The sequence below is a fragment of the Chiloscyllium plagiosum genome, unplaced genomic scaffold (assembly GCF_037043375.1).
Source record: "Chiloscyllium plagiosum isolate Xiang-an unplaced genomic scaffold, Cpla_swu_hap1 HiC_scaffold_27, whole genome shotgun sequence".
NCBI lineage: Eukaryota > Metazoa > Chordata > Chondrichthyes > Orectolobiformes > Hemiscylliidae > Chiloscyllium > Chiloscyllium plagiosum.
In genome coordinates this window covers 41,733,785-41,757,753 of record NW_028270165.1, presented here as the reverse complement: position 1 = coordinate 41,757,753, position 23,969 = coordinate 41,733,785, and the positions used below count along the sequence as shown (strand labels likewise).

The window sequence follows — 23,969 nt, the reverse complement described above, 5'->3', positions numbered from 1 at the left end:
TGGCCTTATTCCAGATGCGATCCATGTCTGCGAGCAAGACACGACTGTCTCCAGCTGAGAGTCTCTCTGGTCTCTGCCTCCGCACCCCTTGGAACGATTCGGCTCCCTTCTCAGTCCACTTCCACCACATGACCGAAGCAATGATTGGTTATGTTCTTGCTCTAACTAATGTTATGCATGCCTTTCACTCCCAGGAGCGTGCGGCCTACAGCGATGTTCCCTCCCTTTCATCCTCGTCACGGGTAGAGCCTGGTTCTTTGGTGCTCATCAAGAACTGGACTGGCAATGGTCTCCAACCTCGGTGTTCCAATGTTAATATGTTGTTCTCATGTTAATCTTATTACAGACATTTGAACTAAGAGGAGGGACATGTAGGGAACCCAACTGGACAGGGTCCACTCCTTTTGTTGGGATTCCAGGATTGTCTCCTCCTCTTCCCCACTTTTGATTGGTGCGGTCAATCAATTTACAATGGTGCAGTTGGACCCAAGCTGAGTGCCCAGTGACTTTGATCACCGTAGGGGTGGAAAGTAAAACCTGGAGGGGACCCCTTCCCTTGTGCATTTATAGGCCTTTTCTCTTTTCAGAATCTGATACTGTCACCAAGTCCATGTGCAACAGAGCTAAGGGAGAGCCCAATGGGAACAGCATTCTGAGGACCATTGTCTCCCATACAGTGCGAGTGCTCGAGTTACTTGGCCCATTTTCTTTTAAAACAGAGCTCAAGCAACACCTTTTACTCCTGTAGACCTGACCAGACCCCCCTGCTGTAACATTTCAGTAACCGATTTTGACAAAGTCTCCCTAATATACACCAAACCAAACTATTATTTCTTCAGCTCAGGTAAAGCTACCAATTTCCTTGTCCTGGATGGCAAAGATGTCCCTCATAAAGTCACCATCGGAGCCCTTGTTCCCACAACAGTACCTTGTCCTGGCCGGTGGACAAGTCGATGGAACCTCCATCTGAGGAGGATACAGCGGTCGGTCTCAGCCCACCTTGCTCCAACTGGAAGGATCCCAAGGGACTGGGTGACAATACAGGACACCCAATAGCCTGGGGAATCCAGAGTACCCTGAGGTTGGAAGGATCGGCAGGGGTGACAAGTCAAAAGAACCACAATTCTCTCTTTTGCGGCCTGACCACTCGAGGAAATAAGACCAAAAAGGCTCTGGAACAGAGTAAACTGGGATTATCAGACCTGTGTCTTTAATCTGTGCAGAATCGGTATGCCTTAGACTATATACTCCCCCAGGAGGGTGAGGTCTGCACCATTGTCCAAGATAAATGCACTATGGGCATTCCCAATCTTACTAGCAATATTAACTAAGATACAAGAAGAGATCCAGAATGACTGAAGGGACAAGTTGGGGAAACTGCAGATCGGGTTGATGGCACAATTGGCTTATCAATTTAGCTATGTATGTAAGAATAATTTTCTTCTGTTTGTCGGTATTGCTATTGTTAGGTGTTTAATTGCTAAGCTTATGAGGTCCCTTAGTGATATAGAATTGCCCCAGAAGATGCTCCTTTTGCGATCTGATGGCTCACCCACACGTGTAGATGGCGATGATAAATATGACCAGATGAGCTGCGAAGATGGTGGTGCCGCTCTACAGGATGTTGATGGCTGGACCACCTTGAAGGGCATTCGTTTGGACTAGCCTTCTCTTTCAGTGATCACGGTGCAATCAAAGGGAGGAATGAGGGTGTGGGCATCTGGGTGAGAAAGTCTATAGCCTTAAAACTTGTCTTTAAACATTCAGACTAAAATGTAATGTTGAATTATTAAATACATTTACTGCACTAGAAAATAAACAGGCAGGAAGGCTCAGAAAGAGGAGAGAACTTAATGATAGGGACACCTGGGCTCACCAAGTGAAAACAGGATGCTGAGGCAATTAAGAATGTTTACCTCAGCATCGGTGAGTATGTGTGAACAGGACACCAAGTGATAACATTCACAGCCGTTCCCGTGTGAAATGAATGATAGTCTTTGAATTTGACCCTGAAACAAGACTCGGTACTATCCATAGCTTTGTAATTAATGGTTGGATTTTGTCCATTATAATGGATTCTTATTACCCCTTGCAAGCGGAGCATTCACAAAATATATCTTTGCTGTCTTGAGAGTTCAAAAGGACACGAGAGAGAGAGAGACCATTTTATTGCTGAGGCTGTTGAATCCCGTAGAGAATTAACTATTAGTGCTTAACTGCTATGGATTGAATTGAATTGCATTTTGCGACTTTATGATGAGAGATTTTTATTCCAGGCTTCCAAAGAGTATGATCTCCAGGACAAACCAAGAGAGAGGCTTTACAGGTCTGCGTTCTCAAAGGATTCCCTGGGCCACCTCAAATCTCCACTTTAACATGGGAGGTAGGACAAAATGGCTTCTGCTTGGCTAACTCGGTGGGACTGAGTCAGGCAGATACTCACGACTCAGAACAAACAAGATACCACAGACTGATGTAAATCCAGGGAAAAAAAACTGCAAATGCAGAAGTAACAAATGTGAACCTAACCATCAATCGCAGAAGTAACGTTTTAATCCTAACCACCAGAGAGGACAAATACGATTCCAAGAACAGGTTGTCGACAAAAAATTATGATAGATTAGATTAGATTCCCTGCAGTTTAGGAACAGGCCCTTCGGCCCAACCAGTCCACACTGACCCTCCAAAGAGTAACCCACCCAAAACCATTTTTCCTCTGACTAATGTATCTAACACCATGGGCAATTTAGCATGGCCAATACACCTGACCTGCACATCTTTGGACTTTGGGAGGAAACCAAATCATCCGGAGGAAACCCATGCAGACACGGGGAGAATGTGTAAACTCCACACAGACGGTCACCCAAAGCTGGAATCGAACCTGGGAGCCTGGTGTTGTGAGGCAGTAGTGCTAACCACTGAGCCACCTAGGCTAAGTCAAAAAAGCATGAGGACCTTGCGGGATCGGATTGAGCATGATCACATAGTAACAACCAATGTCTGACTCTAAAGAATGTACATAAGTTCTATCCAAACTCTGTAAAAGTTGGCAGATTTTTTTGGCACTCTAGCAGTACTCATCGGTGGCCCAGTGATTAGCACTGCTGCCCCACAGCACCAGGGTCCCAGGTCCGATTCCAGCCTCGGGGGGTCTGTCTGTGTGGGGTTTGCACATTCTCCCCATGTTAGTGTGGGTTTCCTTCCACAATCCAAAGATGTGCTGGTTTGGTGTATTGGACATGCTAAACTGCCCATAATGTTAGGTGCATTAGTCAGAGGGAGATGGGTCCGGGTGGGCTACTCTTCAGAGGGTCAGTTTAGACTGGTTGGGCCGAAGGGCCTGTTTCCACATTGTTGGGAATCTAATCTAATCTAATCCTTCTGGGCTGATCAAAGTCTACCGACCCGGCCATATCAAAGAATAAACTATTGCTTATGTGATTGACAAAGTCACTTCCAGGTGTGTTTATTGACCAATCACAGAAATCCGAAGATCCAGACAGCAGTCCAGATCAGAACAACCAGATAGGAAATGGTTAATGTCCCCAGGATGTGGGGAGCAAAATAAGACACCAAGGCGTTAACACCAACATCAGGGAAAAACTGAACTATACAGACGTGACAAACATTCGTGGCAAGCCAGAATCACAGATGTACAGCACAGAAACAGTCCCTTCAGTCCATGCTGACCAGATATCCTAAATCAATCTAGTCCCATTTGCCAGCACTTGGCCCATGTCCCTCTAAATGTTTCCCAACATGTACCCATCCAGATACCTTTTAAAGGTTGTAATTGTACCAGCAGCCACCACTTCCTCTGGCAGCTCATTCTTTACACACACCACCCTCTGTATTTAGGAGTTGCCCCTTCGGTTTCTTTTAAATCTCACCCTAAACCTATGAGCAATCCCAGATCAAAGATCTTGTCTATTTAGCCTCGTCATGCCCCACATTACTTATACAAAGTTGTAGGGTCACCCCTGTGGGATATAGGTAAAGCAGTGTTACTTCTGCAACCATAATTGCTTCTGCAAGGTAAATGAACTAACGCCAGGGTATAATTGTTTCAGCCAAGAGTGGAGTTAACAAGAATGAAAGCTATGTGAAGGAAATACATAATTTCTTTTGTATTAGCTAAAATGTGCATACATGAAATGTGCCTGCAAACAATGGTAGATGTTACAGACAAACAGATAAGTTGCTGGGAGGGGAGGGGGTGTGGGTTAAGCTAGATATGCTCGTACAAACAGTTATAAGCATCTGTTTCCTGCTTCTGCAAAAACAAAAAAAAACACAATCAAGGAGATCAGAAGGCTCAGTGTCGGCGAAAAATGGGAGGAAACGTTGCTTTCGCAAACAAGGAAGCAGCTGGCAGTGAAAGAGGATATACGCCAAACATTTTGTTCACGCACAAGGCCGGATAAGGCAAGAAATAGACAAGAGTAATGGGCGCCACCGGGAAAGAATGGAGGGACAAACCGATCTTTTGAGGGTCAGCTTGGAACATCAGGGCGGGGGCGGAGGAATGTGAATGAGGGAAAGAAGCTGAATGTGCTGGAGCCAAAGTGGAGAAAGAACAGAGAATACAAAACCGGCTTGAAGCTGCAATGAGGAATATTGCATGTGCTGTACTTGTACCTGTTGCAGTTACTGGCGGGAACCGGGTGTATTTTAAACATCAAAACAGAAAAGATACCCAGCCCTCCCCTTCCCAATCTCTATCCTTCAGTTCCTCCTCACCCGGGTAACTAAGACACATACCTGAGTTTGCGGAGTCTGCTCCCTCCCTGGATTCACTCCAGTTGCTACAAGTGACTAATTTCCCCTCCTCCCATCTCTGTCTCCCTCCCAGGATGAAGAGTCGTCCAGAGGGCGGGAGATTCACTTTGAAACTGACAGGGCCACTTGCGTGCTGTGACGTCACAAAGGAACTCGTGGCGGGGCCGAGGAAAAGTGACGGTTGAGGGGGCGGGGCACTGCGCATGCGCTGCGCCTGCAGCAGACGAGGACGAGAACGCACACTTTCCAAAAAAACCACTCCCTTCAGAGAATTCCCACAGTGTGGAAGCAGGCCACTCGGCCTCACCGAACTTCCCAATGGTGACCCACCCACACCCATTCCCCTACATTTAACCCTGAGTAATGCACCTTACCTGCACATTCTGCCTAATTTAGCACAGCCAATTCACCCTAATCTGCACATCCCTGGGCACAATGGGTAATTTAGCATAGCCAATCCACCCAAACCTATACATCCCTGGGCACGATGGGTAATTTAGCATAGCCAATCCACCCTAACCTGCACATCCCTGGGCAGTATGGATAATATAGCATGGCGAATTCACCCTAACCTGCACATCCCATGGCACTATCGGTATTTCAGCATGGCCAATCCACTTTAGATTAGAGTGGTACTGGAAAAGCACAGTAGTTCAGGCAGCATCCGAGGAGCAGGAAAATTGACCTTTCGCACAAAAGGAATAGAGGCAGAGTGCCTGCAGGGTGGAGAGATAAATGAGAGGGTCACGGGGGTGGGGGTGGGGATTGAGAGAGATAAATTTCAGGTTGTCAGGTGTATGTTGATTTTAAAGAATATAAAGGTCTTTTAAGAAATAGTTTTAAGCTAAGAAATTACTTGTAGCTGACCACAAGAAAAAGGGCAGCAGGGGCATTTCGCAATAAGCTCATAGTTTGTAGGTCTGCTTTTTGGACTATCAAGATAGTAAAGGATGATCTCAGAAGTCAATCGTTTAGATAAGATAAGAGGAACTGGACAAAGTAACAGGAAGGCTGTAACGAACAAGGACAGCCAAATAAGGCAGATTTAAAGAAAAACAAGCGAGGTAATTAATAAGTATGATAGGCTTAGGCTTGGGTGCAGTGAATTACCAAATGAAGGAATAACGGATGCAAGTAATCACCAAATAAAGGGATAGAATGAAATAGACACTCATAGGTTTATTGCTCAGTGTAGGGGTGTCGAGAGAGCCCTCAGAAAAGTATAAAAAGCTCTGTATTTTACTGTCAGGTATGTCTCTCTTCATACAGCCACCCATCTTGCAAGATGTTTGAATAAATGTGCTGCTTCAGAACTCTGACTCGGACTGAAAATTATTGATTAAGTTGTGTTCGTTTCTCACAGCACTATGGGTAATTTGCATGGCCAATCCATCCTAACATGCACATCCCTGGGCACTATGGGTAATTCAACATGGCCAATCCACTTTTGATTAGAGTGGTGCTGGAAAAGCACAGCAGTTCAGGCAGCATCCGAGGAGCAGGAAAATCGACATTTCGGGCAAAAGCCCTTCATCATGAATAGAGCTTGCAGGGTGGAGAGATAAATGAGAGGAGGGCGGAGTTGGGGAGAAAGTAGCGTAGAGTACAATAGGTGAATGGGAGTGGGGAATGGAGGGGATAGGTCAGAGAGGAGGGTGGGGGAAGGTAGCAAAGAGTACAATGGGTGAATGGGGGTGGGGATGAAGGTGATAGGTCAGACAGGAGGGTGGAGTGGCCTGTTCGGATCCGAACTCTGCTGGTTTAAAGGTGGTCCAGAATCCGTGTAGGATGAGTTGGTTACAGAGGCAGGCACTGAGGAAGCAAATGTGGCTGTGGTAGCGAGTCTGTTTCAGGACATGGTTGAAGAGCTTCAGGGCAGAGGAAATGACCTGGAAGTTGCAGTGGGAGAGGGATTCCTTGATATTCTTGTAGAGAGAGAAGGAAAACTTCTTCAAGGCAGGCATCCTTGCAAGAGGATTCACTGTAGGGTTAAAATCAACTAGGTAAAAACAAGGACTGCAGATACTAGAAACCAGATTCTAGAATCACACAACTCCAGGCTGTAGTCCAACAGGCTTCTTTGGAAGCAATAACTTTTGGAGTGCTGCCTCTTCATCAGGTGGTTGTGGAGGATAAGATCCTAAGACACAATTTAGAGCAAAACATTCCAGTGTCCTGCCACTGAAATGGTATATTGAACAAACCTGGATTGTTAAGTCTTCCACCGTTTCAAATAGGTTGCAGGTCTCATTACAATGTAAATCCCAGAACTTCTTGTTGTCACCTTCTTGATATAACAAGGTTTTAATAGCAAAAGCTCACATCTCAGCTCAGACAATGCATTAAAGGTGTTAAGTCAGAGTCTGCCTGTATCCCAATCTTGAGTCAGACTGGTTCTGTTTCCGAAGTTGAATTTACAAACTATTACATGTATTGACTGCCTGCAGATTTTTCCTTCAAAAAATGCACATAGAATGTATCTGCAAATATACATCGCTACCCGCCCCCCCCCCCCCCCCCCCCCCCACCACCACACACACACACACGTGCACAAGTTTGTTGGGTGAATTCGTACTTGCAGAATTATGTCTTACTTTGCTCAAAAACTGCACGAATCCATGTAAGATTCTGTAAATCAGTTTAACCATTGTGGCACAGACAGTCTCACACACACAGGGGAGCTCACACCTTCAATACATTATCTGGACTGACGCAACACCAATTGGTAAAGTTCACTTGAGGATTTAACTATTTTAAAAGGTTTTGTGATTTACATTTGAAAGAACTGAAACTATCATGGTCATTCGAACAGATGAGAGACTTAACAAACAATCCGGGTCTTTTTCAATATATAGTTTCAGTTACATCACACTATAAACTGTTGCTATAAATTCTGTGTCTTACAATTTTATATTCCACAATCCTCTGATGACGGTGTTGCACTCCGAAAGCTACTGCTCCGAATTAAACTTGTTGGACAGAATTTCTCAAGTCGGGCACCATACGAATCCTTGGAGACTGCTATTTCTTGTTTACTTCATAATGAACAAACATTAAGCACGGTCACCTATTTATTTCTCATTTTGTTTCATTTTTCTTGTTTTATTCCCTGCGATGATGTGGGAGAATTGTTAGATTTGGGTCAGCCATTTGGTCACATATTAAAGCCTGGAAACCATTTTGAATCTCAGCTTAGAGCCTGCTTGCTAAAGCTCGTGTTTCCCAGGCTCAGCGGAGACGGTTGGCCTTGCAGCTGTACTGCTTCCTGATAAACAATTTCTTTCCTGACATGGGGCTTTATTTCCATCCCCCACAGTTGGCGAGTCAGGCAGGAGATACCCTGGTCCTGCCAGGTCACCAGCCGATATCCTTTGGTTGCTGCTTTTGTCGTGTCCATAATAAAGGGGAAAGCTGGCCAGGGACAAAAATGCTGTTAGAAATGATGACACAATTCTCCCTCCTCAGCCATAAGATACTAGTGAGAGAACTCAACATGGTCCTAGCGTCTGGACGTAATGTTGCTGAGAGCACTTGTGCCTTACAAAGTTAGTAATAACGAATTTGCTTACCCCAGGGTTACGAGAGGTGAAACCCTATTTGATAAGCCCAGGACCCACAATGAGGTCCGTGGCATGCTTCAAGGTGCCCCCGATCTGTTTGAGTGCCCAACGTTAGCTTTAATTGGCGAGTAGAAATCTGAAGTATAATTGCTCGCTTCAGGATGTCCAGACTTGAATGAATTTAGCACACAGGACACATTGGGCAACTATTAACTGAGACATGTAGAAAGTTGAATGAGTGTTACAGAGAGAGAGATGCACAGGCAGGCAGAGAGAGAGAGGCACGCAGGCAGAGAGGGGCATAGGCGGGCAGAGAGAGAGGGACGCAGGCAGGCAGAGAGAGAGAGAGGGGGGGTATGCAGGCAGGCAGAGAGAGAGAGACGCAGGCAGGCAGAGAGAGAGAGGCGCGCAGGCAGGCAGAGCGAGAGAGAGGGGCGCAGGCAGGCAGAGCGAGAGAGAGGGGCGCAGGCAGGCAGAGCGAGAGAGAGGCGCGCAGGCAGGCAGAGCGAGAGAGAGGCGCGCAGGCAGAGGCGGGCATAGGCGGGCAGAGACAGAGAGGGACGCAGGCTGGCAGAGAGAGAGAGGGGGGCGCAGGCAGGCAGAGAGAGAGAGGCGCAGACAGGCAGAGAGAGAGGGGCGCAGACAGGCAGAGCGAGAGAGAGGCGCGCAGGCAGGCAGAGCAAGAGAGAGGCGCGCAGGCAGGCAGAGCGAGAGAGAGGCGCGCAGGCAGAGGCGGGCATAGGCGGGCAGAGACAGAGAGGGACGCAGGCAGGCAGAGAGAGAGAGAGGGGGGCGCAGGCAGGCAGAGAGAGAGGGGCGCAGACAGGCAGAGAGAGAGAGGCGCGCAGGCAGGCAGAGCGAGACGGAGAGAGGCGCAGGCAGGCAGAGAGAGAGGCGCAGGCAGGCAGAGAGAGAGGTGCAGGCAGGCAGAGAGAGAGAGGGGCGCAGGCAGGCAGACAGAGACAGAGAGAGGCGCAGGCAGGCAGAGAGAGAGAGGCGCAGGCATGCAAATAGAGACAGAAAAGAGAGAGAGAGAGAGAGCCGCAGGCAGGCAGAGAGAGTGTGTTTGCTAACCGCCTCCTTGCCTGGTCAGCCTTTTTCCCTATCTACAACTTGCTTTCATAGAATCACCTCGTGTACATTGTTATAAATATTGTCTAATAAGAGTAGATGTATTTAGTAGATGAATCAAAACCATCCCAATGGCTGAAACAGCTGGCACTCTAGTGTTGGACAAGTGGGAAATATTTGCATCAGTTAACCAAAACTCTTCAGAGTTTACATTCACGGGTACGCCAAGCCTCAGCATTAGGACCGGGGCATATTGGAGCTGAGATGGAAAGGTCCGTTCCTAGTCCTGCTGGGTTACCCGGTCAGCAGTCAAGGTCAAGGGGAGGCCGCATGGACACACACAACACAATGCAAATGAGCGCCACCTCCTGGAGGAACGCCAGAAGACTCCGTCAGAGACACATCTTCAGCCTTCATCCATGAATGGCTCAGACTGATCATTCTGCCTTTCACTGCACTCTTTCTTATCTTTCTTTCACTAACTATGTTTGATTGGGCCTGATAACCGCTAGTAAACAGAAATTACAGTTTAATACTTTTTTTATGCACAGAAGGTCAACCACTCTAGCTGCTAGGTATGTGCCCATATCCCCATCCATCCTGAACTCGTACCATGCGAGCCCTTATGGAGTTTGAGCAACTTGCAGCTTTCTTTCCCCCGCCTTTGGAACTGCTCAACTGGATATCAAAGTCACCTCGCAGACAATCCTGTGCTCGGCTCAGTTCACTGTTGTGGCCCTCCTCTCCAGCGATCTCACAATTGCTGAGATTTCCCATTCCTGATGAAACCCCTGATGATGATTCCCAATCCGTGGAACCTTCTGCCCCTGTCCTTACTGAACCCGAGGACTATCAGTCCGATTTCCAAGCACCAACCCCTGACAATCCTCCTGGCTCTGGGTATAATCCCTCTTTTGCTGACACCCACAATCTCTTCCTTTGAATAAAAAGGAGGGATTGTGGGAGAATTTGATCAAAATTGACAAAACTGCATGGAAGCCATTTTGTCACAAAGCAATGTTTGCAGTAAAATGTAGCCTGTTAACATAATGCTGTCTGAGCCCTGGCTGAGGAATTCTGTTTTGATAGCCTGACCTTGCAGCTGCAGGCTGTCTCTGCTCCTCAGGCCATTAGACTGTGCTGCTTCATAGAATGATGGATTCGTTCTCTCTGTCCCTTATCGGTAATTCGAGCCGAGCTGAACCTGCAGTATAAGGTAACATTCAGTTTTGTAAACATTAAGAAAAGTAGCTCTGGACAATGTATGTGAACCTTACGACTGCCCCTCAGTTGCATAATTAATGGAGAGTGGGGCTTGTGTTTTACCATAAAACTTGTAACATTCTGAATTTATTGGAATACGTCGGACTTTGTTTTGAACTAAGAGGAACTCCCCATGGCAGCGAATAAAGATAATTAATTGCTCAAGGTCTCCTCTCCTGACTACTTTGCTTTAAACGATTTGACACACGAGTTCCTTTGCCCCAACAATACTAATAGTTACATCGAAGGGAGAGAGAATTTCTCAAGTAGGACACTATCAGAATCCTGGGAGAGCCCTATTTCTGGTAGATTGTGGGTTGGCTTTCGATTGACTGAATGTTTTCTTGTTCTGGAAGCTGTAAAAGAGGCGTGAAAGCTTCAGCAGAAGTCCAGCAAAGCTGAGAACAGACCGACATCTTACTCTGTGGGAACAGGGAGATCAGAGGACAGAGAAATCAGGCCCTGAAACCCGAGCTGACACCAGACTACCGTGTGATCAGTGCTTTGATGAGCAGTGCCAACCCTCTGCCTTTACCTCGCTTTCTATCTGACTCCCCCCTCAATATTCAGGATCCAATCCTTGCCATCCTGAAGCCATGTCTCTGTAAGGAGTCTCAGACCATAATTATTCACTTCCAATGTGTGCAGTTAATTCATTCACTTTTGTTACAATGTGGCACACATTCAGACACACCATGTATCTTTTCAGTTTTTGTGACATTAGTATCCAGTTTCGATTGCTGGTATATTTACTCTCCTTGTCCCTTTCTATTGTTCTCTGATGTTCATTTTCCACATCTCTGCATTGCTCACCGGCCTCGATTTGGATTGGCCATGCTAAATTGGCCACAGTGTCCAGGGATGTGCAGGTTAGGTGGGTTAGCCATGGGAAATGCAGGGTTATAGTTTCATAGTAATAGAAGCAGGAGTAGGTCATTTGACCCATCCAGCCTGCTCCGCCATTCATTAAGATCAGGGCTGATCTATCCATTGTCTGAGCTCCTCCTTCCTGCATTGTCCCAGCTACCCTTAATTCCCAGACTTCGAGACAGTCTGCCTTGCAGCTGTACTGCTACCTGATAAACAAATTCTTTCCTTGCATGGGAATATCTTTCTCTTTGCAAAGACCTATTGTACACATCAGCTACTAACCAACACTGTCCAGACACTACGTGACTGGGTAAAGTGCCTCAGTTTGCTCAGTTTCCTGCAATTAACAGTTTGCTAATTGTTAAATGACTGCAACCTATAGAATCACACAACTCTGTATCGCGTCGGAGTGACTTGAGACTATTAGGTCGACTTGGCTCTCCCCGTGACTTCCGAATAAACAGTCAATAACTCAAAGTTTGTGTGTCATGATTACTTATCCAATACTTATTGGACTACTACGAGCAAGTCACCCACAGCGTAATCCACTTCCATCCCCAACATGGATCAAGACGCCATCCTTTTTTGCCAGATAAGTAAATGTGTCAAGTTGAGGAAACAAAGCCTGTCAAACATTAACAGGCACAGATCTAGACCAACCTTTTCCAGAGTCTGTCCCTTCACCTCGATTGACTTTCTTTTTCCCTCAGCTCCTACAAACCAACAGCTGAACCCAAGGATGAGAAAAGAAATGGGAAAGGGGACGAGAAAAGAGAGTGCGGTAGTCCCAGATGTTAAACAGAGAAAGGATTTTGCAGTCTGGACTGAAGCTCAATCTTCATTCAGAGAGAGAGGAGCAACAGAACTTCAGAAGCTCATGGTCGACCTTCCGCATTCAGACAGTGGCAGGGGTTCTGATTAGCAGGAGGACCAGGCCCCTTCCAGACAGATTCAACTGGCCAAATGCCAAAAGAAGGAAAAAAGGGGAGAGCCACAATTTTGTTTCATCTTCCCACCCCCCGGCTCCACATAACCACGCATGTTCCTCGCTTTTCTCCTTACCCTCACCCCTCATGATTTTTCAAATCTCAATAAGGTCATCCCTCAACCTCCTCCACTCCAGTGAAAAAATCCCAGCCTCTCCCTATAACTCAAACCCTCCATTCCTGGCAACATCAAAGTAAATCTTTACCGAACCCCCTCTAATAGTATTCTTCCTATTACAGGATGACCAGAACTGTACTCAGTACTCTAAACAAAATGGCCTCACAACCTGTACAACCTCAACATAGAACAAAGAAAATTTACAACCCAGGAACAGGCCCTTCAGCCCTTCAAGCCTAAGCCGATCCAAATCCTCTGTCTAAACCTATCGCACAATTCCTGAATCTGTATCCCTCTGCTCTCCACTACTCATGCATCTGTACAGATGCACTTTTTTTTAAAAAAAGGTATTTTTATTGAAAATCTAACATGTTTTTACAAGTTTACAAATAAAAAAGCACAAGTACAAACACTAATATACAATTAAATCTTAAATAAATAGCCAAAACTTGTCAAACAAAAAGAAGAGATATAAAAAAGAAAAGTACAAAACTCAACTAACTACGAATCTAACCTATAACTAACCAGAGTGTATGATCAAATATCTTACATTATTCAAAAGAAAAAAGGATAACATAGTAATGAAGTAGTGAAATACATGCTCGTAATGAGTTAACATAAGTTGTAATAAAACCCGTATTCATGCGGGATTCCTCTCTCAAGGGACCAGCCAGAACTGTTACCTCAACTAGATGAAAGTCCTTGATAGAATGGCCAAAATATCTGTATCTATGTAATTCAAAAAGGGCTGCCATATTTTATAGAATAATTCAGTTTTTTGGTGCACCATATTTGTAAGGAAGTCAAGGGGAATACATTCCATGATTAATCTGTGCCAATTCTGAAGTCCTAGAGGGCCCTCAGCCACTCAGTTTACCAAGATATTTTTCCTTTCACAGAAGGAGAGAATGGAAAATAATTTCCTCCTGTGCACATCCAGAGAAGGTAAGCTCAAGAAGCCCAGAAGAGGAGATACTGGATCTACTGTAATTTCCGTTCCCAAGATTTCTGTCAGAGCGTTTACTACTTTGGTCCAGTATTTGAGGATCTTATGGCATGTCCACAAGCGGTGTGTAAGAATGCCCACCTCTGTATTACATTTGGGACACATTGCAGATGCTCCTGCCCTAAATTTTGCCAATCGTTCTGATACCATATAGGCCCTATGAAGTATATTTACCAGAATGGCCTGGGTTCTGTTGCAAATGGAGATTTTTTTTGGCATTTTTCCAGATGTCATTCCACTGTTCTGTAGAAACCTCCAGCCCCAAATCCTGATCCCATGTTCTAAGCAGACGCTCCATATCTTCCGACACTTCATCACGTAATAAATAATAAAGAGTGCTGACCGAGGGTACACCCATTGGCCACAACAATCTACATTCTCTATCTGATTTATAGAAAACATCTAATAACGTAGTCATCTTCTGTATGTAGTCTCAAATGTAGAAGTATCGAAAGGAGTCTCCATTAGGTAATCCAAATTTCTGATGCAGCTGTTCAAAAGACATCAGGACCCCCTTCTCAAACAGATCCCCGAAACAGGAGATACCCCTAGATCTCCAGGATTTGAATGTGGCCCGGTTGAAAACCCCATGCCCCCATTATAGGAGTATAGGGGGATGTTTTATGTGAATTACCCTCGTTTTGCCACATTATATTCCCAGCTTTAATTGTGTTTAATACTATAGGGTTTCTACAGTGGATCGTAATGACTTTCATCTTCTCTAAAAATAAGAGGTTAATAAGAGGGCACTATACTTGAGAAGCCTCGATGTCCATCCAGATTGATTGCGGGTCAGACGTGACCCAATCGGCTATGTAGCTTAACAAGGAACTTAACTGATACTTCCTAAAGTCTGGAAAATCCAGCCCTCCACCCCGCCCCCCCCCCCCCCCCACTCTCTTTGCCTGTGGAAGCTGTAGCTTCCTTAACTTAATGAGGGGTTGTCTCGGATCTCGGATTCCAGATGAAAGAACCCAGCCAACCATACAATCTGCGCAGTGCCGTACTCGGCAGCATCACCGGAAGCATTCGCATAGGGTATAAGAGACGGGGCAAGACACTCATTTTAATTAGGGCTATTCGACCTAGCCACGAAATTGGAAGGTCTCCCCAACGTTAGATGCCCTGTCTTATCCTTCCCAATAGATGCACAAAATTGACCTTATATGGCTGGCCAAATACTGGGGTGATAAAATTGCCTAAGTATAAGAAACCCTCCAGAGACCACCGAAAGGGGAAGTGGGATCCGTCCAATAAATGGGACATACTCGTGATGCATGGCCTCAGATTTTGAAAAATTAATTTTGTAGCCTGAAAATTCACTACATGTAATAATAACTTGGATTAAGTGAGGCACGGATATCAGAGGATCACTAAGAAAAAGGAGATCATCATCTGCATATGGGGTAATTTTATGTTTACCTGTACCAACCCTCGGGGCCGTTATATTAGAGTAGGCCCATATCGCTTCCGCCAGTGGCTCAATTATTAGCGTGAATAGCAATGGTGAGAGAGGACATCCCTGACAGCAGCCCCTACCCACACGGAAGCTATCCAAACCTAATCCATTGGTGATCACAACTGCTTTGGGATCATTATACAGTGTTGAGACCCATTTGGCAAATACGTTTCCAACGCCAAATCTTTCCAATGTATAGAACAGGTATGTCCATTCAACCCTGTCGATTGCGTTCTCCGCATCCAATGAGACTACTATTCCTGGTATTTTTTCCTGATGACAGACTTGATTCACATTCAAGACTCTTCAAAAATTATTAGATGAACTACGGCCCTTAATAAACCCATTCTGGTCCTCACTTATGATATATGGCAGTACCCTCTCTCGCCTCAATGCTAATGTTTTAGAGAGAATTTTAAAATCTACAGTTAGCAAGGATATTGGTCTGTATCATGCACAATCTTCTGGATCCTTTCCTTTTCTGAGAATAAGGGAGATATTCACCTCTTTCAGTGAAGGCAGGAGGCAGCCCTGACTTATATGAGTAGTTATACATGTCCATAAGTGGGCCAGCTAATACTCCTGTGAACTCTTTGTAAAATTCAACCTGAAAGCCCGCTGGACCAGGTGCCTTACCGCTCTGAAGTTACCCGATTGCATCAAGTATTTCCTGGGTTGTAAGGGGAGCATTCAGGACCGATATCTATTCCGGGATTAAGTCCGGAAAGGCCAGGCTTTTAAAAAAGGATTGCATCCTCCTGGCTCTATCTTCACAATCCTTCAATCAGAGTAAAACTTTCTGAAGATTGTGTTGATCCCTTTATGATGTGAATCAGAGTACCAGCACTTTCCCTGATAGCTGGAGGGGTCCTTTTTTTCCTTGCAAGAAATGCTAAGCATCTACCAGGTTTATCGCTAAATTCATATAATCTTTGTTTTGCAAATAATATTTCCCTCTTTGCCGTTTGGGTGAAGGCGGTATTCAGAGCTGTCCTAAGGGTCATAATCCTTTGTAATTTGGCAATAGAAGGTCTGTCAGCGTATGCTGTTTCAGCTGCTTTTAAGCGTGCCTCAAGTAGACGCTGTTGTTTTCCTTTTAATTTTTTCTGGGTCACCGAGTATGAAATGATCACAACTCTCGCATAAGCTTCAATAGTCTCCCACATCATTGACGGGTTACTAGCCGTACCTGAATTAATTTCCAAGAAAGCTTTAAACTCGAGAAAAATATTTTACAAGTTTACTATCCTTCATTAAGAAGGAATCCATACGCCAATGTCAGGGGGATGCCTCATTGTTCCTAGACTTGATTTCCATGTACACAGCAGTGTGATCAGAAATTATCATATCACCTATTTTACAGGATGATATGGAATTTAAAAATGTCGAGGGGGCAAAAAACATGTCAATTCTAGTGTGACATTTTTGTGGATTAGAGTAAAGAGAGAAATCTCTGCCTTGCGGGTGGAGGCACCTCCACACATCTATTAATCCTAATTCTTGATTCAAATCCAACAATTAGAACATAGAACATAGAACATTGAACAATACAGCATAGAACAGGCCCTTCGGCCCACGATGTTGTGCCGAACATTTGTCCTAGCTTCAGCACCCTTCCATGTACCTATCCAATTGCCGCTTAAAGGACACCAAAGATTCTGACTGTACCACTCCCACAGGCAGCGCATTCCATGCCCCCACCACTCTCTGGGTAAAGAACCCACCCCTGACATCTCCCCTATACCTTTCACCCTTCACCTTAAATTTATGTCCCCATTGTAACACTCTGTTGCACCTGGGGAAAAATTTTCTGACTGTCTACTCTATCTATTCCTCTGATCATCTTATAAACCTCTATCAAGTCACCCCTCATCCTTCGCCGTTCCAATGAGAAAAGGCCTAGCACTCTCAACCTATCCTCGTACGACCTATCCTCCATTCCAGGCAACATCCTGGTAAATCTTCTCTGCACCCTCTCCAAAGCTTCCAAATCTTTCCTAAAGTGAGGCGACCAGAACTGCACACAGTAATCCAAATGTGGCCTAATCAAAGTCCTGTACAGTTGTAACATCACTTCACGACTCTTGAATTCAATCCCTCTGCTAATGAACGCTAATACACCATAGGCCTTCTTCCAAGCTCTATCCACCTGAGTGGCAACTTTCAAAGACCTATGAACATAGACCCCAAGATCCCTCTGTTCCTCCACCTCACTAAGAGCCCTACCGTTAACCCTGTATTCCACATTCTTATTTGTCTTTCCAAAATGGACAACCTCACACTTGGCAGGTTTGAACTCCATCTGCCACTCCTCAGCCCAGCTCTGCATCATATCCAAGTCCCTTTGCAGCCGACAAGAGCCCTCCTCACTATCCACAACTTCACCAATCTTTGTATCATCTGCAAATTTACTGACCCACCCTTCGACTCCCTCATCCAAGTCATTAATAAAAATTACGAACAGCAGAGGACCCAGAACTGATCCCTGCGGAACTCCACTTGTAACTGGGCTCCAGGCTGAATATTTACCATCTACCACCACTCTCTGACTTCGACCGGTTAGCCAGTTTTCTATCCAATTGGCCAATTTCCCTCTATCCCATGCCTCCTGACTTTCCACATAAGCCTACCATGGGGAACCTTATCAAATGCCTTACTAAAATCCATGTATACTACATCCACTGCTCTACCCTCATCCAATTGTCTAGATCTGGGGCATCCACCCGCAGTACTCTTGGGAATCCTGTCTATTTCCGGCTCCATAATGCAATTTGAGTCTCCCCCTATAATTGTATGACGAGCACCGAGAGCCATCAGTTTGGAGAAGGCTTCTGTTATAACTTTGAAAGGATGCGCTAGGGGACAATACTGGTTTAAAATCCCATATTCCTCTCCATTTATAAGGGCTTTAATTAGTATATATCGTCCAGATTCATCTTTTATCTGACTTAGGATTTTGAAAGGGAGATTCTTCCAAATAAGAATGACTACTCCCCTACATTTTGAGCTGAAGGAAGAAAAGAAGGCCTGATCAAATCCACCCTGTTGTAATTTCAAATATCCTTTATCCAATAAATGGGTCTCCTGTAGAAGAGCTATATGAACCCTTTATTTTTTGAGGTTTGATAATATTTTCTTCCTTTTGATTGGAGAATTACTCCCCTTGACATTCCAGGTGCACCATTTAAGCGAATGACTCACCATAATCATCCAGGCAAGTCCGAGACCCCCTGGTAGGAGAAACACCAAACCACCCTGAGCATAGACCATAGAAAATTCACAAAAATAGAGATTCTTTATTACACTCACACCAATATAACAAAAAACTATTTCTAAATAAAAAAAAACTGAGATTTTTCCCCTCGTTACCAGGGGAATCACTTCCTTTCCGAAAACCCATCATATCCTCTCCCGACCAGTGCCCCACCCTCGACCCAGGCACCCCATAATAAAGTGAAGAAAATTCAAGTGTATGACTAAGCTAAAGTTAACAATGAGTACCCTACCCTCCTCCCCCTCCCCACCCACACATCAACACCTAGATATATTTGGCGATGTTAATATCACGCATAAACATATAAAACTATAAAATTACAGTCTCAGCAGGTAGTAATTAATTATGGTAATACAAAATAACAGGGGGAAATAACCCCGCTTTAAGAGAAAAAATAAGACAAAGCAGAGACCCCTCACCTAAATCTACTAGACCACCCGACCTCTATATATTTACAAAAAAAGGAGAAAAATCGCAGAGTGGAGAACAAATAAGCCCCCCCACTCCCTTCTCCCTGGAGATAATATTAAGCAATAAAGTAATAAAAGAGAAAAAAAGAAAGGGTGAACCAGAGAAGGGGGAGGGCAGAACAACATCATTCACCACACGAGTTAACTCTTACAATTTATCTAAGAGAGTCCAAAAATTCCTTGGCCTTCTCTGGCGATCTGAAGTTATACACGGACCCTTCGTGGCTAAAACTTAGCGTCGCTGGGTAGCGCAGGGAGTACTGAATGTTTAAATCCCTTAAACGCCCTCCTCTTTTGTACCAGAGCTGGGGAAAAGTCCTGAAACAGCATAATCTTGGATCTTTTGTAAATCATGGCTTAGGGATCTTTCCCAAGATTTCTGGAAGCTTCCAGGAGCATCTGATTCTCCTAAAAGCACTGCAGCTGGAACAGAAGCGGGTGGGGGTGCTGGTCCAAGCTGGGCCTGTGTATTGCAACCCGGTGGGCACATTCTACCCTGACCTGGCCTGATCCAGCCTCCAGATTCAATAACTGCGTAAGCCACTGCTCCAGAAACATTGTAAGCTGGTCTTCCTCTTCTCGTTTGGGAAGGCCCAGCAAACGAATATTCTCTCGACAAACTCGATTTGAGGTCGTTGATGTGATTTTCCAAGGCCCGGACTCGCTGTTTGAGAGTCGAGACCCGACCCACGGAGCCTTTAGCTCCGCCCCTCCGACTCGATGTTCGATTCTTTCCAAATCTCGGTCGTGCTTCTGCAGCGCAACCGAGAGCGACTCCCACCTGCTCCTGGACTCTTCTATGAAGGTGTCGATCTTCTCTGCAAGCTTAGAAATCACTGCAACAAGGCTCGCTACCATAGTTAAGTACACTGGGGCAGCTGCGGACGCCTCTGCTGCAGCTGGGGAGGGGTTCCTATGTGCTGCGAGTTACGGGCATTCTTTCCTTTAGTCATTTTAACGGGGCACTAAACTGCTCAAGTTTGGTGCAAAATAACTAGTGTATTTAAATAAAAGCTATTTAAGTGATTTGGCAGGTGTGGTGAAGGCAGGCAGCCCACTTTGCCTGAGTCTTGGGCAGAGCACTACAGACTCAGACTTGCTGGGTCGCCGCCATCTTGGATCTCCCCCGCCCAGATGCACCTTAAATGAATCTACTGTCCCTGCCTCTACTTCTGCTGGCAATGCATTCCAGACATCTATCACCCTCTGAGTAAAGTACTTTGTGTGTGCATCTCAACATGATGTCCCAACTCCTGTACTCAGCATGTGAACAATGAATTCTGGATTAGTGGTGCTGGAAGAGCACAGCAGTTCAGGCAGCATCCAAGAAGCAGTAAAATCGATGTTTCGGGCAAAAGCCCTTCATCAGGAATTAAAGCAGAGAGCCTGAAGTGTGGAGAGATAAGCTGTAGGAGGGTGGGGGTGGGGACAAAGTAGCATATAGTACAATAGGTGAGTTGGGGAGGGGATGAAGGTGATAGGTCAGGGGCGGAGGGGGAAGAAGGGTGGAGTGGATAGGTGCAAAAGAAGATAGGCAGGTAGGAGAAGTCATGGGGACAGTGCTGAGCTGGAAGTTTGGAACTAGGGTGAGGTGGGGGAAGGGGAAATGAGGAAACTGTTGAAGTCCACATTGATGCCCTGGGGATGAAGTGTTCCGAGGCAGAAGATACACCATCCTCTCAACCTCTATGTCCTCGGCAGAGTCGGAGGGGGAGTTGAAATGTTGGGCCCCGGGGGGGGTGTGGTTGATTGGTGCGGGTGTCCTGGAGATGTTCCCTAAAGCGCTCTGCTAGGAGGCGTCCAGTCTCCCTAATGTATAGGAGACCGCATCGGGAGCAACGGATACAATAAATGATATTAGTGGATGTGCAGGTAAAGCTTTGATGGATGTAGAAAGCTTCTTTAGGACATTGGATGGAGGTGAGGGAGGAGGTGTGGGAGGAGGTGTGGGCGCAGGTTTTGCAGTTCCTGCAGTGACAGGATGGGAGGGTGGGTTGTAGGGGGGGGGGCGTGGACCTGACCAGGTAGTCACGGAAGGAAAGGTCTTTGCGGAAGGCGGAGAGGGGTGGAGAGGGAAATATATCCCTGGTGGTGGTGTCTTTTTGGAGGTGGCGGAAATGTCGGCGGATGATTTATGCAAAGGTTGGTAGGGTGGAAGATGAGCACCAGGGGCGTTCTGTCCTTGTTACGGTTGGAGGGGTGGGGTCTGAGGTCGGAGGTGCGGGATGTGGACGAGATGCGTTGGAGGGAATCTTTAACCACGTGGGAAGGGAAATTGCGGTCTCTAAAGAAGGAGGCCATCTGGTGTGTCCTGTGGTGGAACTGGTCCTCCTGGGAGCAGATACAGCGGAGGAATTGGGAATACGGGATGGCATTTTTGCAAGAGGTAGGTTTTACCTATGTGAACAATGAAGGCAAGTGTGCGAAACACCTTCTTCACCCCCGTCTACCAGTGATGGAACTTTCAAGAACAACGAACCCGAACACCCCCAGGTCTCTGTTCTACAACACGACCCAGGCCCTAACATTACCTGTACAAGTCTTGCCCTCCTTTATTTTAGTAAAATGCAACCCCTCACTTATATCCATACTTCTCTCATACACACGCGCTCTCTCTCAGACATACACATACACCATCCTCTCAACACTCTCACCCTCTCGCAGACTCATTCTCCATCACAATCACACTTTATCAAGCATGCACACATGCAAATACACACTCACTGATGCACAGTCTTATACACAAACTCACATACACACACACTTTCCTGATGAAAGGCTTTTCCCGAAACATTGATTTTCCTGCTCCTGGGAAAATACCATGTCTATTTACCCTATCCATGTCCCTCATGATGATATAAAAGCGTATAAGGTCATTCCTCAGACTCTGGCATACGACGGAAAACAGTCCCAGCCTGTCCTTATGTCTCTCCTCACCCAGGTAACCAAGACACATACCTGAGGTCGCAAAGTCTGCTTCCTCCCTGGATTCACTCCAGTTACTACAAGTGAGCCTGCTCCACAATCATTAAGATCATGGCTGATCTATCCATCGTCTCATCTCCTCCTCCCTGCACTGTCACAAGGAACCCCTTCATTCCCCTATCAGGCAAAAACCCACCTAACTGTGTCTTGAATATACTTAATGAAGCTGCCTCTATTGCTTCCTTGGCCAGAGTATTCCATAGATTTTGATGAAGGCCTTTTGCCCAAAAGATCGATTTTCCTGCTCCTCGGATGCTGTCTGACTTGCTGTGCTTTTCCAGCACCACTCTAATCTAGACTATTCCATAGATTCACGACTCTCTGGGAAAAACAGTTCCTCCTCATCTCCGTCTGAAAGCTCCTCCCTCTAACCTTGAGGCCGAGTCTCACCCACCTGCAGAAATTACCAGGCAGGATAGGGCTTCATCCCCACAGTGCAATGACATTAGGAAGATGTTTCCATTGGTAGGAGAGACTAGCACCAGAGGGCACAGCTTTAAGAATAAAGGGAAGACCTTTAGGAACAGAGATAAGCGATGTCGCCTTTTCTGCCGACAGCGAGCATGTACAATGTGTTGGTGACACGAGTGAGCAGGCGTGCTGTTGTTCACACCACGGAACAGACACAATATGCTCTGTGGCAATGTTGGTGTTATTGACAGATGTTAAGTGTTCAAATGCCAAGAGGAGGAACAAAGGGTAGAGCCACAGTTCTTTTTCCCCATGTGGCTCAACATTTTATAGCTTTTGCATTTTGTCTGGCTGCTCAACTTTTTTAAAATGACTGTTCGTCAGTGTCGGGGTGAGGTTCACAACTAGAGGGCATAGGTTTAGGCTGAGAGCAGAAAGATATTAAAAGGTACCTAACGGGCAACTTTTCCATGCAGAGGGTGGTGCACGTATGGAACGAACTGCCAGAGGAAGTAGTGGAGGCCAGTATAATTACAGCATTTAAAACACATCTAAATGGGTATATGAACAGGAAGGGATATGGGCCAAGTGCTGGCAAATGGGACTAGATTAATTTAGGATATCTGGTTGGCATGGACAGATTGGACCAAATGGGTCTGTTTCCGTGCTGTACATCTCTGTGACTCTAAATAATAAAGTCTACTTTTCCAAATAACAAACTATATCCATGTTAACAAGGCTTAGTGCACCACATGCTTTACTAACCATTCTCAACAGGTCCTGCCCCTTTAATAACTGAGGAACATATACATGCTGTTGCATAATCTCCTTCACTAGTATTTACACACTACCTTCAGCAATTGTACAAGTAACAGCAAAGGGTAAACAGCACAAGGATTAAACAAACAGTGAGGGGGAAACAGCACAAGCGCCAGTAAAAGCAGATGGAAAGTCAGTGTAAAATGTCACTATGACAGGACAGGACAGGACAGGACAGGACAGGCCCCACATTCCTTCCCCTCCGCCCGACAACCTGCCTCACCTTTCACCTCCCGGGCCCAGTACCTTCCAGGTGGCCCCATAGTTGACACAGGGGCCGCCCCACGACCAGTAGAACTCCACCACCCAGGCGGCCGACGAGTTCCCAAGCAGGCCCTTAACCCCATCCGCCTCCAGAATGCTCACCGGCTCCTGCCTGCTGTACAGCCGGCCGGTGCGGCCGTGACACAGCAGCTGCGCCAGGAAGGCGGCGGTGTCCAGTGACGGGTGTCTGCCCCGGGCCGCACGGCGCCATTTTCCTAACGGTCACCCTCCCGCCGCTTCCCCGCTCGAGCGACTTCTCCTCCCAACCGCCTCCGCCCCCGCGTGACGTCTGCACGGGGGGATGGGCGGGGCCGGGGGAGCCTCACCGTCACCAAGCAACAGCCACCTCGCGCTACAACTGCTCATTCACAAAAACAAACACTCCTGTCTCGCTCTGCAGCTGCAGGGGGGACACTGCCACGTTTCCAGGAGCCCTGTCTACATTGGGAAAGCTCACGGCTCAATTTAAACAGATATTCCTACATCTAACGGAACGGTGTAATATCTAAAGGGGGCAATCTGTATTTTAAAGGGACATGGACATTTTAACGGGTATTTCTGCAAATAAAGAGATGTAAATGGACGAGATTATATTTCAAAAGGGATGTGGGCTCATTCAAAGGGATATCTTAAT

General features: G+C 46.1%; 1 pseudogene; it reads right to left on the bottom strand.

The window, feature by feature from the left end:
* The window catches only part of LOC148143755 (uncharacterized), a 39,106-nt pseudogene extending 15,620 nt beyond the window's left edge, over positions 1-23,486 (bottom strand).
* Positions 23,487-23,969: the final 483 nt, after the last annotated feature.